The sequence below is a fragment of the Pseudorca crassidens genome, chromosome 9, assembly GCF_039906515.1.
Source record: "Pseudorca crassidens isolate mPseCra1 chromosome 9, mPseCra1.hap1, whole genome shotgun sequence".
Classification (NCBI taxonomy): domain Eukaryota; kingdom Metazoa; phylum Chordata; class Mammalia; order Artiodactyla; family Delphinidae; genus Pseudorca; species Pseudorca crassidens.
This window is the reverse complement of record NC_090304.1, coordinates 57,444,697-57,461,427: the sequence shown is the minus strand read 5'-3', so window position 1 is coordinate 57,461,427 and position 16,731 is coordinate 57,444,697. Positions and strand designations below refer to the sequence as shown.

The 16,731-nt window shown below is 48.7% G+C and overlaps 1 protein-coding gene across 8 annotated transcripts in view; it reads left to right on the top strand.

The window, feature by feature from the left end:
• Nucleotides 1-16,731, top strand: part of TENM4 (teneurin transmembrane protein 4) — a 741,722-nt gene that overhangs the window by 223,967 nt on the left and 501,024 nt on the right. For all 8 annotated transcript variants that reach the window (XM_067750497.1, XM_067750495.1, XM_067750496.1 and 5 more), the window contains one exon: nt 6,398-6,499. The gene's annotated coding sequence lies outside the window, so the exon portion shown is untranslated. The remainder of the gene's footprint in view (nt 1-6,397; nt 6,500-16,731) is intronic.

Here is a 16,731-nt window from a genome sequence, read left to right as displayed (position 1 = left end):
TAACTGAATCACTGTGCTCTACACCTGAAACTAACACAATATTGTAAAGCAACTATTCTTCAATTAAAAAAAAAAGAATACGACAATTCTCATAGAACCCATGAATCTGTCCGATCAGCTCGTTAATGCTAGGTACACATCACCCCCAAATCATAGTGGCTTATAACAACAAAGGGTTTCATTCTCTCTTTTTTTTTTTTTTTTTTTGCGGTACGTGGGCCTCTCACTGTTGTGGCCTCTCCCATTGCAGAGCACAGGCTCCGGATGCGCAGGCTCAGCGGCCATAGCTCACGGGCCCAGCCGCTCCGTGGCATGTGGGATCTTCCCGGACCGGGGCAGGAACCCGCGTCCCCTGCATCGGCAGGCGGACTCTCAACCACTGCGCCACCAGGGAAGCCCAAATCGCAGAATTTTTGATGGTGTGCTTGAAGGGCTTAAAGGTGAACATTGGTGCAGTAAAAGCAAGATTCAGAAAACGGAGAAAACTTTCCACTGCTTCCACAGACATCAGCAGGTTGCTTTGTAGTGCCTGAGAACTGTTTACCCCCCACCCTGTGCTTGCTTCTGTGCCACCTCTTATAGGCAGAGTTCTTATGCATCGCCGTAAGCAGATGATCTTTGTCTGGTGAGAGCCCAGTCTCTTTTGTCTTACCCTCAGGCAGTGAACGCTGATGCCCCCATCTGCTCCACCCAGTATTCTCCCTGACAAAGGTCCCTGCAATAGCACGGATCCGCCTCAATCCTTTGCAAGAAAAGTCCGCATGTGTTGTGGATTTGGGCAGCTCACCTGTGAAGGATTCATGAGCCATCCTCTGCCGTGGCTAACATTGAGAGCTGCTGGGGAGGCCACAGGGGGAGAACCGCACAGGAGAATACTGAGTGGAAACCTGGATACAGCCTATGGGCCGGAAAATGGCAAGTGAGCTCCACCCACCTTCCCTGCATGAGAGACCCATCCTCACCGGCCCCCACGTCTGGGGCTGGCTCACTGGACCCATGGAGGTCCTGTAAAAAAAAACTCTCTCAGGCCTTCGTGAATGAGGATACCCAGTGAAAAATTCACAGGAAGATTACATAAAACCATCTGCTGCCTTTATTTCCCCCTGTGTGCATTAAAAGTGCACAGCTGCTCGACATGAAACATTCCATTATGCTGCTGTGTGGCTCACCAGCTGGGCTTGGACGCTGGGGGCCGAGAGGAGGCGATGTGGGAGGGGAGGCAGGTGGTGAGCACGTCCGGGGATTTCTGCCTGGACCTGAGTGTCTCGAGCAGGACAGTCCAGATTTCTCCGCCCTCTGGCTGTGCTCTCTGAAGGAGGTGTCCTTCTGCGAACGTAGTAGATTCTGGCGGTGAGTTTGTCTTTGGGGGTGTGTATGTGTGTTTTTCTTTTTAATCTGAAAATTGGTCTGGCGATTCACAAGCGGCAGCTGGAGCAACCATAATTAAAATGAAATAACCTGCTTCCTTCAGTCCTCAGGGAGAAAAGCTTAAAAAAAAATCAATTTTCTAAGTGGACTCAGGAACGTGGCGAATCTTCTCTTCTCTCCCCATTTGCTTGAAACAAGTTTCATGGCTTTGCTTTTCTTTGGAGTCAGAGGAAGAGATGGGAATGAACCTTTGCTGAGCATGTATCCCCATCCCAGGCACTACACAGGGCTGTCCCAACTGTACAAGCCAGGGTTTGAATCTAGTTTTAATGCTTCATCTCCTTCCCGTCTGCTATGCACCATTCTGGTATCTTGTGAGACCCCAGCTCTCTCAACCTCATCCGATTCTGTCCTGAGACCCGGGAGGTTTGGCATTATTAAGATGTTATTGAATATGTTGGCACATGTAATGGGCTTGGATTAGGAACCAAAGGTCTTAGCAAAGTAACAAGGTGAAGCATTCCATGCTAATGATTCCATGCTAAGGAGATGGTTTTCAGAGGATTGGATTTGCTCTTGAAGGCGTTGCTTAGAAGTCACTCTTCAAACCAGGCTGGGAAAATAAAATCCCAGAAGAACTGCAGCCGGTGTGGTTTGCTTGGATCTCAATCTAACGGAACTAAGGTAGAACGGGACATCTGTGTGCCGGGAATTGAAGCCACTGTGGTCAGCGTCTTCAAGGAGGTTCCAGTCTGGTGGAGGAGAAGGACGTGTTGACAAATAATTCTAAGACACTGGTAATAAGCGCTAGGTCAAGGGTATGAACAACCTGCTATAGCTGCAGCATTTTTTTCTCCAAATATCCATTTCTTCAGTTGGTAACTTTGTGAGGAGGAGAGCAACCTCACTGGGAGGGTGAAGCCAGAATGTTGAACATAAAGACAAGCAGAAATCATTACACATTCTTATGTATGTACCAGGTGCCTGGCACTTAGTCTGTCTAATCCCTTGTTATCATTCCCATGTAATAATGAGGAGATTTAAGGAGCTAAATGGCCTGCCCAAAACCACATAGCTGGTAACCCGGTGGGGTGTGATGAAGACCCACCCTATTTGCTTCCAAAGTCACTGCTCATGCCACTGTGCCAGGCTTCCTCAAAGAAAGCCTGCACCCTCGATTGTCAGGTGCACAGTACAGCCATCACCATGTCCCGTACTTAGAATGAGGAAATCTTTTTTTTCCCCTGAAAAAAAACAAGTTTTAGCAGCAGGCATCTTGATGGGAGGGAATCATAATCATCGTCTCCAGGCTGCAGGTGGAGTCCATCGAGTCCTCTGGGCAGTTCTCCCAAACAGTGAGGTCAGCCCATAGATGCTGGGTTCTTCATTTACATCCTCCATGGCCCAGCAGAGTCTTGGGTATTGAAATATGTTCCCCTGGGCTCCTGGGTCCACTGCTCCTGTGAAGCTTAGCTGAGAAGGGAAAGACAGAGCAAGCATTCCTTATAAGAGAGGAGTGTAGTCTCCCGCTACCTTTGAAATTCTCTGCGAGAGACTGTAGTCCATGTTGTTTCGGACCCAAGTCAAGGTATTGTCTTTTTTTGCTTGATTTGGGGTCACTTTGGGGAAAGCGAGCAGGAGCAAAGGCCCTTGGCACTTAATTCCATCTGAGCCTCTCAAAGGGCAGCCCAGGAAATATCCTGCTTCCCCCCATCCTGGGGCGGGTGGGAGGTATGCTGGGAGCAGAAGGTGTACTGGGGGGTCCGGTGTACGTGTCTGTGCAGGGTCACAGCATGCTTTAAGGCTCACCTGGAAAGGGAAAACACAGGATCCAGATGTCGTCTCCACCGCTTCCTAGCTGGGGGCTTAGGGGCAAGCTGCTGAAATTCCCCGAAGCCTCATTTTCTCGTCTGGAAGGAATAGGCGTGCTTCCTACGGTTGTTTAGAAGGTTAACTGAGATCAAATATGTACCAGCACCGAACACTCTGCCCAGCGTCTGGCACACAATTAGCTCCCTCCCCTTCCAGCTCAAACTGTGCGAGCTTGCCAGATCCCTCTTCCTACAGTGCATCTCCAATTACATCCCGTCTCTGCTCCAAAGCCTTCGGTGCCTCTCTATCGCTCATTGAATAATGGCTACTTTCTCTGCCTTGGCTTGCAGGGCCCTGCTCACTGGGGTCCACGTCCCCTGTCAGGTGTGATATCCTCTGCTTCCCTCCACACAGCCCGCACTCATTCTTTGTCACGCTTTCTCCTCCTGTGACGTCCTTCCTCACACGAGTGCCCTGCCCTGTGCCCATGCCACCCCACCTGACACTATCTCTGGTGCAAGGCTGGGCTTGAATGGCATGCTGTGACCGTTTGCTCCCTAATTTGTGAGCCAGGGTGGCCTCTCCATTCCTCCCTCCTCTCACTGTTTTTTCTGTATCCACTTACAAAACTGCCAAGTATTTCCATTAGCTGTGGCCATGTTGTCATATTTTCCTTGTCATCCTGTGAGTTTCCCGAGGGCGTGGTTTGCTTCTGAGTCACCGGTGTGTCCTGAATCACACCTAACACTCAGCATAGACATGAATGAGTGAGTGAACAAGTAAAGGAATGGATACACCCTCATTCCGACCTAACTGGATTTCCCTTCACAAAGTGCTAGGGCATAAGTATAATACTTCTAAAACCTTTGGCCAACCCATGGGCATTTTGGTTCCATTAACAGTTTGGGTTTCATTAACAGTCATGTGGTGCTTATTGGAGGTACAGCCGGCTGTTTATATCCATTGGGTTCCACATCTGTGGATTCGACCAACCACGGATCAAAAATACTTGGGGGGAAAATTTCTAGAAAGTGCCAAAAACCAAACTGGAATTTGCCCCACTGGCAACCACTTACGTAGCAGTTACATTGTATTTACGACTACTTCCGTATCATTTACCTTGTATCAGGTATCATAGGTAATCTAGAGGTCATTTAATGTATATTGGGAGGGTGTGTGTAGGTTTTATACAAATACTGCACCGTTTTATATAAGCATCCATGGATTTTGGTGTCCACGAGGGGGTCCTGGAACCAGTCCTCCTGCATGTGCCACGTGATGACTTGAAAAAGAGGGAATTCAGGGATACACCTTGAAAATAAACGTAAATAGAAGAAAAGAAGTTGAGGCTTTCCCTGGAAGCGTGACAAAAATAGTGGAAGAGGGGTAGAACTGCAGTTCTGCAGCTTCTTAAAGGGGGGGGGGGGTGGCTTGGATCAAATGAGACACAGATGACGGCCCAAAGCACAAGCTTTGGCCTGAAGCTGTGGAGGCAGAGGGGAATTGTGTGACCTGCACAAAGGAGAGGGGTTTGAGAAAGACCCTGAGTGTTTCATCCAAGTCACAGGATAGGACTAGGACCCCAGCAGGACCCTTGGGGGCAAAGCCAACAGCTTTGAGTCCTAAAATTCTCAAGGCTCTGGGCCTATAGGGAGAGGCCCTTACACAAGAGAAAGGGCCTCTTACCATGTCCATTGTTACAGTAAAACAATTTCCTGCTCCTCTCTGAAAATTTGGAGAGTAAACTGATAATGAACAAGGCGTAGTGAATAGAAATTAAGGGCACAATAACTATTACTGCTCAATAAAATGATAGTCATGTCCTATGGAGTGTACTGCCAATTGTTTATTTTAGTGAATATAGCATCATTTATCAGGACTTTTCTAGGTTTACCTCTAAACTTTGTCTTGTTGATTCTCTTTCGGCCCATCAGGTCTTCTACCTGGGGGGTGTTCGGGAGCCTAACCCCCGAGGGAAGGGGTACTCTGCACTTGGGCAGAGGCTGGCGAATGTTCCCACCTAATATAGTCACTCTGTTTAGAATAATGAGAATTTACAATAAAGAATCAGGAAATGCAGATGAAACTAGCAAAATCTCACAGCTAGGAGAATTTTGTCTTTAATGACGATTGCCAGTCATTCCTCACCTTATGATAGACAGTAATGTCTTCTTAGCTAGGCTCCTGGGTATATTTGGCAAATAGGTATTCAGGGAATTTCTCCAACAATGACTTTTTACCTCAGATGCCTAAATGTATCCTTCATGCATTGTCCTTTAGCCTAGAGTGTCTTTTATATAAAAAGCTCCTCCTCTTGCAATGACCTAAGTATGTGAGGACCTGCGATCAAATCCCAGCTCCTCCTTTTGCAATGACCTAAGGCAAATGGCTTACAACCTTTCAGCCTCTCCACCCTCTTCTTTTGAGTGAGATAGGCTTTCTTTTATTCATTTCACAAACCTTTATTGTGTACAGATATCTCCTTGGGCACTGGAGGTGCAGAGATGAATCAACATTGTCACAGAATTCTAGGGGCCGAAAGGACCAGTTCAGAATTTTTCTCTTTCAGACAGAGGCTCAAGGAGGGGAAGTGATTTGCTAGAGGTTTGCAGAGTGATAAGCAAGTGGGCCAGGGCCAGGCTCTTGTGTGGAAGGAATTCTGCCTGTGTGACTCCCAGTACTCCCATACGGTATATCACAGGGAAGATGGGCCCATCCTATAGGGCAGGACACTAAGGTTCAAAAGGTTCAGTGATGTATGTATTTGCCCAGTGAATCAATGGTAGAACTGTTGCAGGGGCCGGTGCCTCGGCCACATGTTCCACACGCTCCCCACCCCCGTCACAGCGTACAGGCAGTCCTTCACGGAACAGTCTACTTTGCTCCAAGCTGCCTTTGCCTGGGTTGTAAGGAGGACCGATCTGCAGTCCCTGCCCTTGAGGGGTTTGGTCAGCTTGAGGAAAGATGCCAACAATGGCTGTCAGACAAGACCAGATGAAATGGGAGAAGAAAGGAAGGTTGCAGAGAGTACGTTTGTGTGGGATTCCCAGGGTGTCTGGGACCCCACTTGCTTCTCTTCATGGCTGTGGGACCAGTAACAAGCCCCCTCTCCCTACTGGTGTGCATTTGCCCTGACTGCCAGGGACAGATCTGTGAGGCCGGGTCAAGGACACCTTGCCACCTCGCTCACTTGGGTCTGTGTTCTCTGCTTTAACAGAAAGGATCCCGTCTCATCCTCCAGGATCCGATGGCCCCGGAGAGAGGGCTGCAGGGCCCACGGACACTGCTGACTCTTCAGAACATGCTGACATGGAGCCAGGTCAGTCCCCTTGTCTGCTGCGATTTTCTGCATCATCGACTGCAAACCTGCGGTCTTGATGAGAAATGTCATCTTGGAATCTGAAAAGAGGCGTACTTTCTGTTTGAAGGCTTTTGCCACTAAGCCACATGGGGAGTGGAGAAGGTCAGGCCGGGGTGGAGGTGGCTTTCTCGGGAAGCGGATGCAGTAGCAGGACCGGTGGCTGCTGGAAACCAAAGCCAGCAGCCAGTATGGTGGGCGGACAGAACAGGCATGCGCCAGCCATCCAGTGAGGATGTGATGGGGGAGCCGGCAGCCAGGAAGCACCGTGCAGGTCCGGGCCCACGGTGGCCATGAGAGTCATTCTGGGGCCCAGGTCACCAAGGGCGGGGTCCAGAGTGTGGTGGTTACATTTCAAACTGAGTTGGAGTGGGATCAGAGGCGTAGCTGGGAATGAGGTAGGAGCAGGTGAGTGGGCGGCTGCCCAGAGGACAGGCAGTCCGGGGACCAGGTCCAGCTGGCCAGAATGGCTCTCCAGAGGCTTTTCTTATACTGCTGTGCAGTGACAAAAACAGAACACACTTGGGGGGTTGGGGGGAAGTAGAAGGATGTTTCAAGCTAGAGAAGAAACACGGCAGAGAGAATGTTCTCTCTGTTCCGTCTGCCATGTTTCTTCTCTGGCTTGAGAGGGAGAATCGTACATAGAGTCTGGGTCATGAGGAAGGCTACAGAAGCCGAGGAAGGAGCCAGGACCCAGGGAGTGAGCCCTGTATTGAAAACCTACTAAGAGCCAAGCACTTTTTATCTTCCGGGCAGTCTTGTAGGGTAGAAGTCTGAGTCTGTCTCGGCTCAGTTAATGCTGCAGTAATAAATGAACTCCAGAATCTTAGCGGCTTAACACAGTGGTTTATTTCTTGCTCTAACCTGGGGAGGTGGAGGGCTCTGCTCTACCTAGTGACTCAGAGGCCAGCCTGATGAAAGCTCTGCTGTATTTGAGGTGTAGCCTCGGGAACAAGTGGCCACCTTGGTCTCCGCAGCAGGGGAAGAGGTAATCGGAAGGTTAGGCACCGGCTCTGAAATGCTTTGGCCCAGAAGTGACACGCAGCCGGTGAACCAAAACTAGTCACGTGGTCCTGCCTGACTTCTAGGCCTCTGGGAAATGTCGATATTCGATGCGCGGTAACTGCTTCTGCCATAGTAGATACTATGATTTCCATTTTACAGGTAAGATAACTGAGACTCAGAGAATTTTTTTTTTGTACATTTCATTTAGTTGTTTTAATCTGGTGTACCTACCAAATAACTCATATTCGGACCTAATAATATTAACACATTCTAAAGGGATTATCAGTAATTTATTTTTTTTTGACTCAGAGACGTTAATTATCTTGTCTGAGGTCTCCCAGCTAAAAAGCACCAGAGCCTAGATCATTCATAACCTCTGATTCAGTCATTTATTTAGCAATTCAGCAGAGACATATTGAATATTGACAAAAAGGCCCAGCACCGTGCTAGACTCTCAGGATATAACAGGGAACGAAAACGAAAACGAAGGAAGCCTCTGCTCTCAGCCTGATGAATGTTTATAACTACAAACTTGGATAAATTCTCGGCAGTGGAGACATAATGGTTCTCTGAGGACACCTATTAAGATGTTTGCCTTTCATAGAGAGGGACAGGTAAACTAGGGTCACGTTTATTGACGCTTTGTACCAGGTACTTGACTGATGCATCTCATCAAACTGCCGCAACCCCAAGAGGTAGTTCTTACAATTCCATTTTTTTTTTGTTTTTTTTTTTTTGCGGTACGCGGGCCTCTCACTGTTGTGGCCTCTCCCGTTGCGGAGCACAGTCTCCGGACGCGCAGGCTCAGCGGGCATGGCTCACGGGCCCAGCCGCTCCGCGGCATGTGGGATCTTCCCGGACCGGGGCACGAACCCGTGTCCCCTGCATCGGCAGGCGGACTCTCAACCACTGCGCCACCAGGGAAGCCCCACAATTCCATTTTTAAGATAAGAAAACTGAGGTTCACTTAGCAAGGGAAGATGATTGGGCTGGAGGTAAACTCTTCAGCCCCATCCATGCTCACTTGTAAGGAGGATGTGACTGTTACAATTAAAAATTGAATCTCCTCCTCCACTGCATCTAAACCCAAGAAATGTGGTCTCCTCTTCCTCCTCTAAATCCCCCCATCCAGGGCCTTTGTCTCGTTGGTTCCCCCAACATCCCATGGTGTTACATGTGAACGCAGCTCTCAGCTCTGACAGAGGGGCCTCTTGGAGCCTGGAGATGGGGTCGCTCATCCCCACCCAGAGAGCTGGGCCCAGAGCGAGGCTTCTTGAACTCACCTGCAATGAGAGAGAGAAGAAATGCAGAAACATAGGTAGTAGGATCTGAGCCTGGCAGGATGGGGTTGAATTTGAGCCTTGGCGCTGGTGGGTCCTTCTGTCTGGAATGGTCCCCCTTTTCTCTCTGGCCTCATCGCCCCCCTGCCCTCCCCTCGCACTTCGTGCTACATTTACACTGACCTCATCACTTTTCTCCCCTCCTCAGCACATGTGACCACCTCCTCTGTCCCCACACTGGCCCAAGCCGCCATCTCAGACCTGGATTCTTGCAGTGGCCTCCTCAGGGGGCTCTGCTGCCACCCTTCCCTCCCAGGATCTGACACAGAGGCGTCTGTTAAGACATCAGTCAGATCAGATCACTCTTCGACTCAAAGCCCGCTAATGGCTCCCCAGCTCCTGTAGAGGAAAAGCCACAGGCCTAACCCTGACCCACCAGGACTCACCTGACCCGGCCCCTTTTCCCTGCCAACCCCATTCCTCACTCACGCTAGTGGCCTCTTTGCTCTTCCTCGAACCGTAAACACACTTCCACCTCAAAGCATAAGTCATAGAAGCCTTTTTCCAGTCTTGGAGAGAATTCTTCATGCAGAGGGAACAGCAGTGAGTAGATCTCCAGGTCACCATCCAAGGGAGCAAAGCACAGATGCGGCTGAATCAGCAAACCAGTGTGTTTGCTGCTCAAGGAGAAGCAGGAGGCCACCAGCGTGAGCAAAAGTGGCTATAGAGGAGGTGAGAATGGAAGGCGGTCCTCACTCTCTGGGTCTTTCTGTGCCCCTCTTCTGTTTCAGTGTTTCTAGGTAGCATTTATCTCCACCTAACACATTGTATATTACTCTATAAATTTAATTGTCTGTTTTCTGTTCTTCCCCATTGGAATGTAAGCTCCATGAAGGCAGGAAGTTACTTTGTGCTGTTCCCCACAGGGTTCCTACACCTGGAACACTGCCTGGAACGTAGCAAGTGCTCTGCCTGCCCAGCAGGGCCACGCCCCTGCAGCACATCACATAGGCACTGTCCCCCCATCCCCATGGGCCCGGGCAACCACAGATCCTCATCTGTAAGCCCCCGGTGCCTGGCACGCAGGTAGGGCCCAGTTACTGTTTGTTGGCCTGAGCTGAGTGGACCAGAGCACTCCGGGAATTGCAGCCCAGGGGCCCTGTCCTTCTCCTCTGAAGGTTCCCTCACCCTCAGTCAGGAGGCAGGAGCCCTCATTGCCAACTGAGTTGCCTCTTTCTCAACACCTGCCTCGGAAATCAGGAAGATGAGGCAAATGGGACACTAATGAAATTCAGAGAGAAACTAAATTGGGAGGTGTTGCAAACACCGTGGAGGAGGGAGATGTGATTTAAAAGGCTCAGTCTCTCTCCAGGGTGGGAGGGGGAGTGGGGGCACATAGAGAGCGCTGAGCTGGACGGAGCATCACACAGGCCCGCCGCCGACACCTCCGTGTGGGGTGGCCTGTACATCACTTTAGCTCAGGGGCTTCACTGCTCTGACTTTAAATGAGGGGCCTTTTCTTTGCTTGACTCATTCGTTCATTCATGCCTTCCTACCACCTTGCCAAAAAAGATGTGAGTGGGCTACCAAATTTTAATTGATTAGTTAATTAAGGCCAAGAGCATTTAACGCAAAAATTAAGGTAGAAATTAAGGGAGGAAAATTAGGGAAAGGAAGAAGAAAAGATGATCGGGTTCTTGGGAAGGGGGGTTGCAAACCACTCTCCACAGGATGGTACAGGTTCTTGGGACAAGCACATGGGGCTGTGAATGTGAAAGATCTTTAGGGATAGGAGAGCTCTGGTCCCGTTGCAGTAAGGATGACCAATGTCTCAGAGTACTCCCTAATCCATTGTCTGTTTCTTCAGTTATAGGCATTGGCTGGCTGCTGTGTGCCAGGGACCCCTCATAGCTCCCTTTTTTCTCTCTGTCTCATTGAGGGCTTACAGTACCCTACAAGGTGGTCTTTCCAAGCTTGTTTTAGAGATGAGGTGACTGAGGCTCAGAGACACTGAGGTGCTTATCTCTTCAGCAAGTGATGCTGGGACAACTGGAGACCCACATACAAAAACATGAAGTTAGACCGCTTCCTCACACCATATACAAATATTAGCTCAAAATGAACCATCCACCCAGCACCCTGGTGGGTGCCACTAGGGTGAGCATTGCCATGGAAGAGTGTTGGGAGGTTGAGCCCTCCTGTTGGCAGGCTTAGGATGCCAGGCAGAGGAGCTGGGATGTTCTGTTATTCTTGTTTAAGAAATGAGAAGCCACCGAAAGGTTTTGCACAGGCATTGATGACTTGATGGTATAAAATTTGCATGTGCAGAGGCCTGTAGTCATCAACGGGCAGATAAAAGTCATCCACTACCCATTCAAATTCACTAGCAAATAAAGTCATGTCAGTGATCTAGAAGAGACGGGGAAATGAGGAAAAGGAGGAGGAAAGAAACTAACAGCTAATCAAGCACTCACTGTGTGCTAGGCCTTCACCATGTTATCTAATCATCACAGCAGTTAGGAGGTATTTTCTCCATTTTACAGCTGAATAAACTGAGGCATCCATTCCCTCTCCCCTTTCCCCAGGATACCTTACTAGTAAAGGTAGTGCAGATTCAAACCCAAGTCAGTCAACTTCTAAAGCCCACGATTGCTTTTCCCACAGCTCCACCTGGGCTTGGCACTGTTTCTTTGACCTAGCATGTTTACTGCTACATCCTGCTCTTTTAAAAATGCGTTTCTATCTTTCAAGTACACTTTTTTTTTTTTTTTTTTTTTTTGCGGTACGCGGGCCTCTCACTGCTGCGGTGTCTTCCGTTGCGGAGCACAGGCTCCGGACGCGCAGGCTCAGCGGCCATGGTTCATGGGCCCAGCCGCTCCGCGGCATGTGGGATCTTCCCGGACCGGGGCACGAACCCGTGTCCCCTGCATCGGCAGGCGGACTCCCAACCACTGCGCCACCAGGGAAGCCCTCAAGTACACTTTTTAGCTCTTGGAATGTCGAACAGGAACACCACTTATGCTTTTTTGTTCCACCCTTTTGGCTTCTACCATGGCAGCTCCCCTACACACAGCAGACAGTCAATAATCTCGTTTCTGTATTGTTTACTTTTCATAGAAGACTTGGCCATTATTGAGATGTTAGCTATTAAGTAGCGTTATTAGTGACTCAGAGACTGCTGAGTGGTCAGGCCCTGCTAGAACCATCCATCCTGGTTGGCGATGGGAACCTGGGAGGTCAGAGGGCTTGGGACAGATTCATTATTTTGCTCGGGTCAAGTTGGAGAAATAATCCTAATTGGAACATCCTACTTCTTGTATAAATACTGAGTAAGGCAAATAAGGCTTCTGAGGCTAAGAATGTGTTGTCACAGATGGTGCCAATTATGGCAGTGAAGCAAGGATAAAAGAACATTGATTGAACTCGTTCCGTGGGTTAGTATCTGTGCTGGGCACATTGCATATTTTATCCTCATTATGAAAACCTATGTGTTTTGGGCTCTATGAGATAGAGAGACTCCCATTTTCCATCAATCAAACAGAGACACAGAGAAGAATCTTGCTCAGGGACACATATGTCCTAGTACCTGGTAGAACTGGGGTATGAAGCCAGGTCTGTTTGACTCGCCCTTGGGGGTTACCACGCTGTTCTCCAGCTGGAGAGAAGATGCTGAGTCTTGTCCCGGTGAGGCGCCATGCTTCCACTTGTGAGGTCCAGTGGTCCAAGCAGTGCTGCCATGGCCACCCATACCCTTGTGCTGGTTTCAGGCTCTTTCTGCCCAGACCATCTGTTTATCCTCCAAGATTCCTTTTCCCTCCCTGAGTTTGCACCTTCATCGTCACTCCAAGCACATGGCATGCCCACCACCCTACCATGCTACCGGCCTCTTTCAGTACCCTGTATCTGCTTAATCAATGTCTGGGCTCAGTGAACACATAGATGGTCTTAGGGGGAGGAGGAAGGATCTGGTGACCTAAGATGAAATCTAAAAGGTGATACAGATGGAGCTTGAAACTCAGGAGTTCCCTATTTGCTCAAAAGAGGAATCCCTGTGAGGGAACCATTTTTGGACAGCCTCCGCCAATGTTTTGGGAAGTGAAAACCAGGCAGCTGTAGAAGCCGAGGGTGGAGTTCTGCCCTTCCCCGAGGCCTGCAGGGGTCGGGGTTCGTGTAGGGATGCAGCCACTGCTGCGGATGTCCCTGCCCTTCTGCAACCCCTTTAATGTAATCCCTATTTACCTGTCCCCCATCACTCAGGCTGCACAGCCCTGGGTGTACAGGTTGATTGCAGAACCATTTATAAACCTGCTTTATTTCCAAATGGGAAAGTCAGTGTCATTCCTCTAGTTGGGTTCTGTGACCAAATCCTCATAAAGGTAGGGCTTCCTCCCTGTTGCTATTGGCATCTTCAGCTGCGCATCTCCGTGGCCAGTTTAGTCAAAGCAGCCAAGGTCATGGCCTGAAGGCCTTCTTCCGAGGCTGTAAACCTCTGTCACCATATTGCCTTGACTCACCTGCTGTGAAATGGATGTGCTTAGATATCTTCCACCCCCCCCCCCACTTCTTTGTGAAAGCTCCCCAGGTGGAAAAGAACAGCCAGCCAGCATGTCTTAGCACAGAATCCTTTGCCTCTTTGGATTCTAAACCTGGTGGAGAAGCCGAGTGTGCAGAAAACGCTCCACGCGTGAGAACAGACATTTGTTGGGAACCTAGTATATGTCAACCACTGCACTAGGCATTTCACAGTCCATTTAACCCTCACAACTACCTGTGAGGTAAGCATTGTTATTTCTGATTCACAGACGGGGCCGTGGAGCCTCAGAGAGGGTCAATGACTTGAAGTCACACAGCTGGGAAGTGGGGGAGGCTGGAATGGAATCGAGGGCATCTGCGGCCAAGCCCGACTTCTGCCCGCTGGGTTGAAATTAGTAACAAAGCAAGAGCCACCGTCGGCGGCGTGCTCATGACACACCTGACTTGTATTAGCTCACTGAATCACAGCAACAACCCAGGGATATCAGGTACTGTTACCGTCCCGATATTACCCATGAGGAAACCAAGGCACAGAGAAGTGCTTTCAGAATGAAACATTTTCTGAAAGTGGGTGGTCAGGAGGTAAGCCCTAGCCATCTGTCACCGTTGGCTGCTCTGTCATGTATACGTCTTGTCTGAAGTGAGCAGAGGCCTTGCTCGTAGGGTGTACTTAATAATATTTGGTTACTGATAATTAACTCCACGATGTTCTTGCTACCCACTGGAGTTGGAATCCTGGTTGCTGTTCACAGCCTGGGCTAGCCACTGAGCTGCCCCTTGCCGTGGGAGACTTCTCCTAGGTCAGGGGATCCTAGAGGTGGAATTCCAGGTGTTAGGAGTCAAGCATGGTAGAAGGATATATAGTGGAAGAGAGCAGGCTCTACAGTCAGGCTGATGGAGTCCGAGCTGGCTTACCAGCTCTGGACTCTGAGCAAGTTACTTAATCTCTGTTTCAGTTTCCTAATACATGAAATGGTTATAATAAGAGCCCCTATCTCAATGGACTATTGTACGGATTTAAAATCTCATAAGATGCTTATAATCAGGGGTAACTCAAAAACCAGGTGCCCAATAGCTGAAGTGTTGTATCACAGAACATCGGTTGACAGAGTTGGACTTATGAGGTGATCTAGTTCCATGCTTTCATTTGCAGATGAGGGCACTGATGCCCAGAGACAGGCAGTGATTGGCCCAAGACACACAGCATTTTAGTTTTCTGATTCCAATGCTAGGGTTCATTCTGATACTACACACGCACCGTATATAGAACAGCCTCAAGAAGCCTATATGTCAGTCCCATTTATAGAAGTTTTAGTTGGTTATCTGTCAACCTGTTTTTATCTTTTTTGAGAGTCTGTTCTTTGTTTATGCTTTGACTACCCTTATATATTTCTTTAAATATTATACACATTTCTTTTATTTTCGGTATCTGATCGTTTTAGTACTGTAGTACTAAATCTAATCGTTTTAGCACCTGTAGTACTCATAGGGGTGATTCTTTTGTTCATTATTTCTGCCGTCTGTTGCTCACCGTGGCTCATTTCCTCCCATGTTCTGTGAATTTTCAAATCATGGGTTCATGGTTGTTAAAACTTTGTGGGGCTTCTTGGAGGCCTGAGTTGAAAATTCATCAGTCCAGAAAGGAAGGATTTGCATTTTCTTCTGCCAGGTGCCTGGTGGAACCATCGACTTGGGGTCACTTTACATTCAATGCTCAGCTTGGACTTAAGGGTCTTTTCTGGCCACAAGGTAATATGTAGTCAAGCACCAGACCCACGTGAGGACCACTTTGTGATTGGGAATTTTCAGAGGAGACTTTAAAACCTTTTCCTTTCCCTTCACCCAGCCCCAGGGCCAAGTTGCCTCACTGTCTCCTTTTGTGGGGTGGAATTTCGTTTTTTTCTGATTCGCCTGTTCATTAAGGCATAAACGTCTCCCTTTGAAATCCTAACCTAAGTGAGGTCTCAGTCTGACTTCTACCTTTGGAAGGACTTTGACTTTGCTACTTTCCTTGGACCTTTAAAACTAAAATCCCCAGACCGCTAGGGACTGGCAGATACCCCCCAGGACTGTCCCGCGCTCAGTGCTTGGGAACCTCTAGGGATTTGTGATATCTCGTGGTCATCTGACCTCTGAGTATTTCCTTCTCTTTCTTGACAGGTCAGCTCTCTATATTTTTTTCATATTTATTTGTTTATTATTTACTTATTTATTTTTGGCTGCACCGAGTCTTAGCTGCAGCACACGGGATCTTTTAGTTGTGGCATGTCGACTACTTAGTTGTGGCATGCGGACTCTTAGTTGCGGCATGTGGGATCTAGTTCCCCCACCAGTGATCGAACCCACGCCCTCTGCATTGGGAGCGTGGAGTCTTACCCGCTGGACCACCAGGGAAGCCCCTCTCTATATATTTTTAAAAATGGTTTGTTTATATGTTTGTTTAATCTGGTATTTTCTATGTCTTGCATTAGGGGAATTCCTTAGAGTGAATAAGCAGCCATGTGGCTGGAAACAGAACTTGAAAGTGGTCACCACTGTCTTTCTTTGGTGTGAACAAGGAGCTTCATCAGCTAGGATTTCCCTGGTTATTATGGGTTGGCAGTTTATTGTATTTTCGCTCCGGAGTCCGTGAAATACGCCAAGAGAGCCAAGGGGAAGTTTCCAGGCAACAGGCCAAGTCCATCTCTCAGTGTCATCATCATCATCACTCTTCTGAGATCTCACCCTGTGCTCACCTCAACCCCACAGGGGCCTTGACCAAGAACCTTACCTATAGATGTTGTCAAATGAAAACTCTGATTTTGTGGTAACCTTGGAGCAGGCCTGCATGTTACTGCTATGATCCAGCCGTCCCCAGCGTGATCCTTGCTAAAGCTTTAGCCATGTGCAGCAGAGGCAGCGTGAGCACTTGCCCGTTGGTTCATTCACTCCACAAACATTTACTGAGGACCTGCTACATACTGTACCCATGTTAGGCCTTGAGATGCAGAGATGGATAAGCCATAGTCCTTCCTCATGTGTAAAAGGACATTTACATGGACAGTTGACCGTTGTCTGATCATTGCTTTGGCAGAATGAAACTGGAGGTAGAAGGGAGCCAACCCAGCCTCAGGTAAGGAGGTCTAGGCAGGTTTCTCATAGGAAGTGACAAATGAATGTAAAGTATGAGGAACAGATAGCACATCTAGAGACAAAAAGACCAGGACTTGCCAGTCCCTCCAAAGAAAACATGGACACTGCACTTGAGAAGAGATGGTACATCTTATTTTCCCTTCCTGGTTTGGGTTTATGGGGTAGACATTGCTGTCGTCCACTCTGGGGCCAACACTTTGACCCCGCTATAATGTACACATCCTCAACAGGGGCACTGTCATC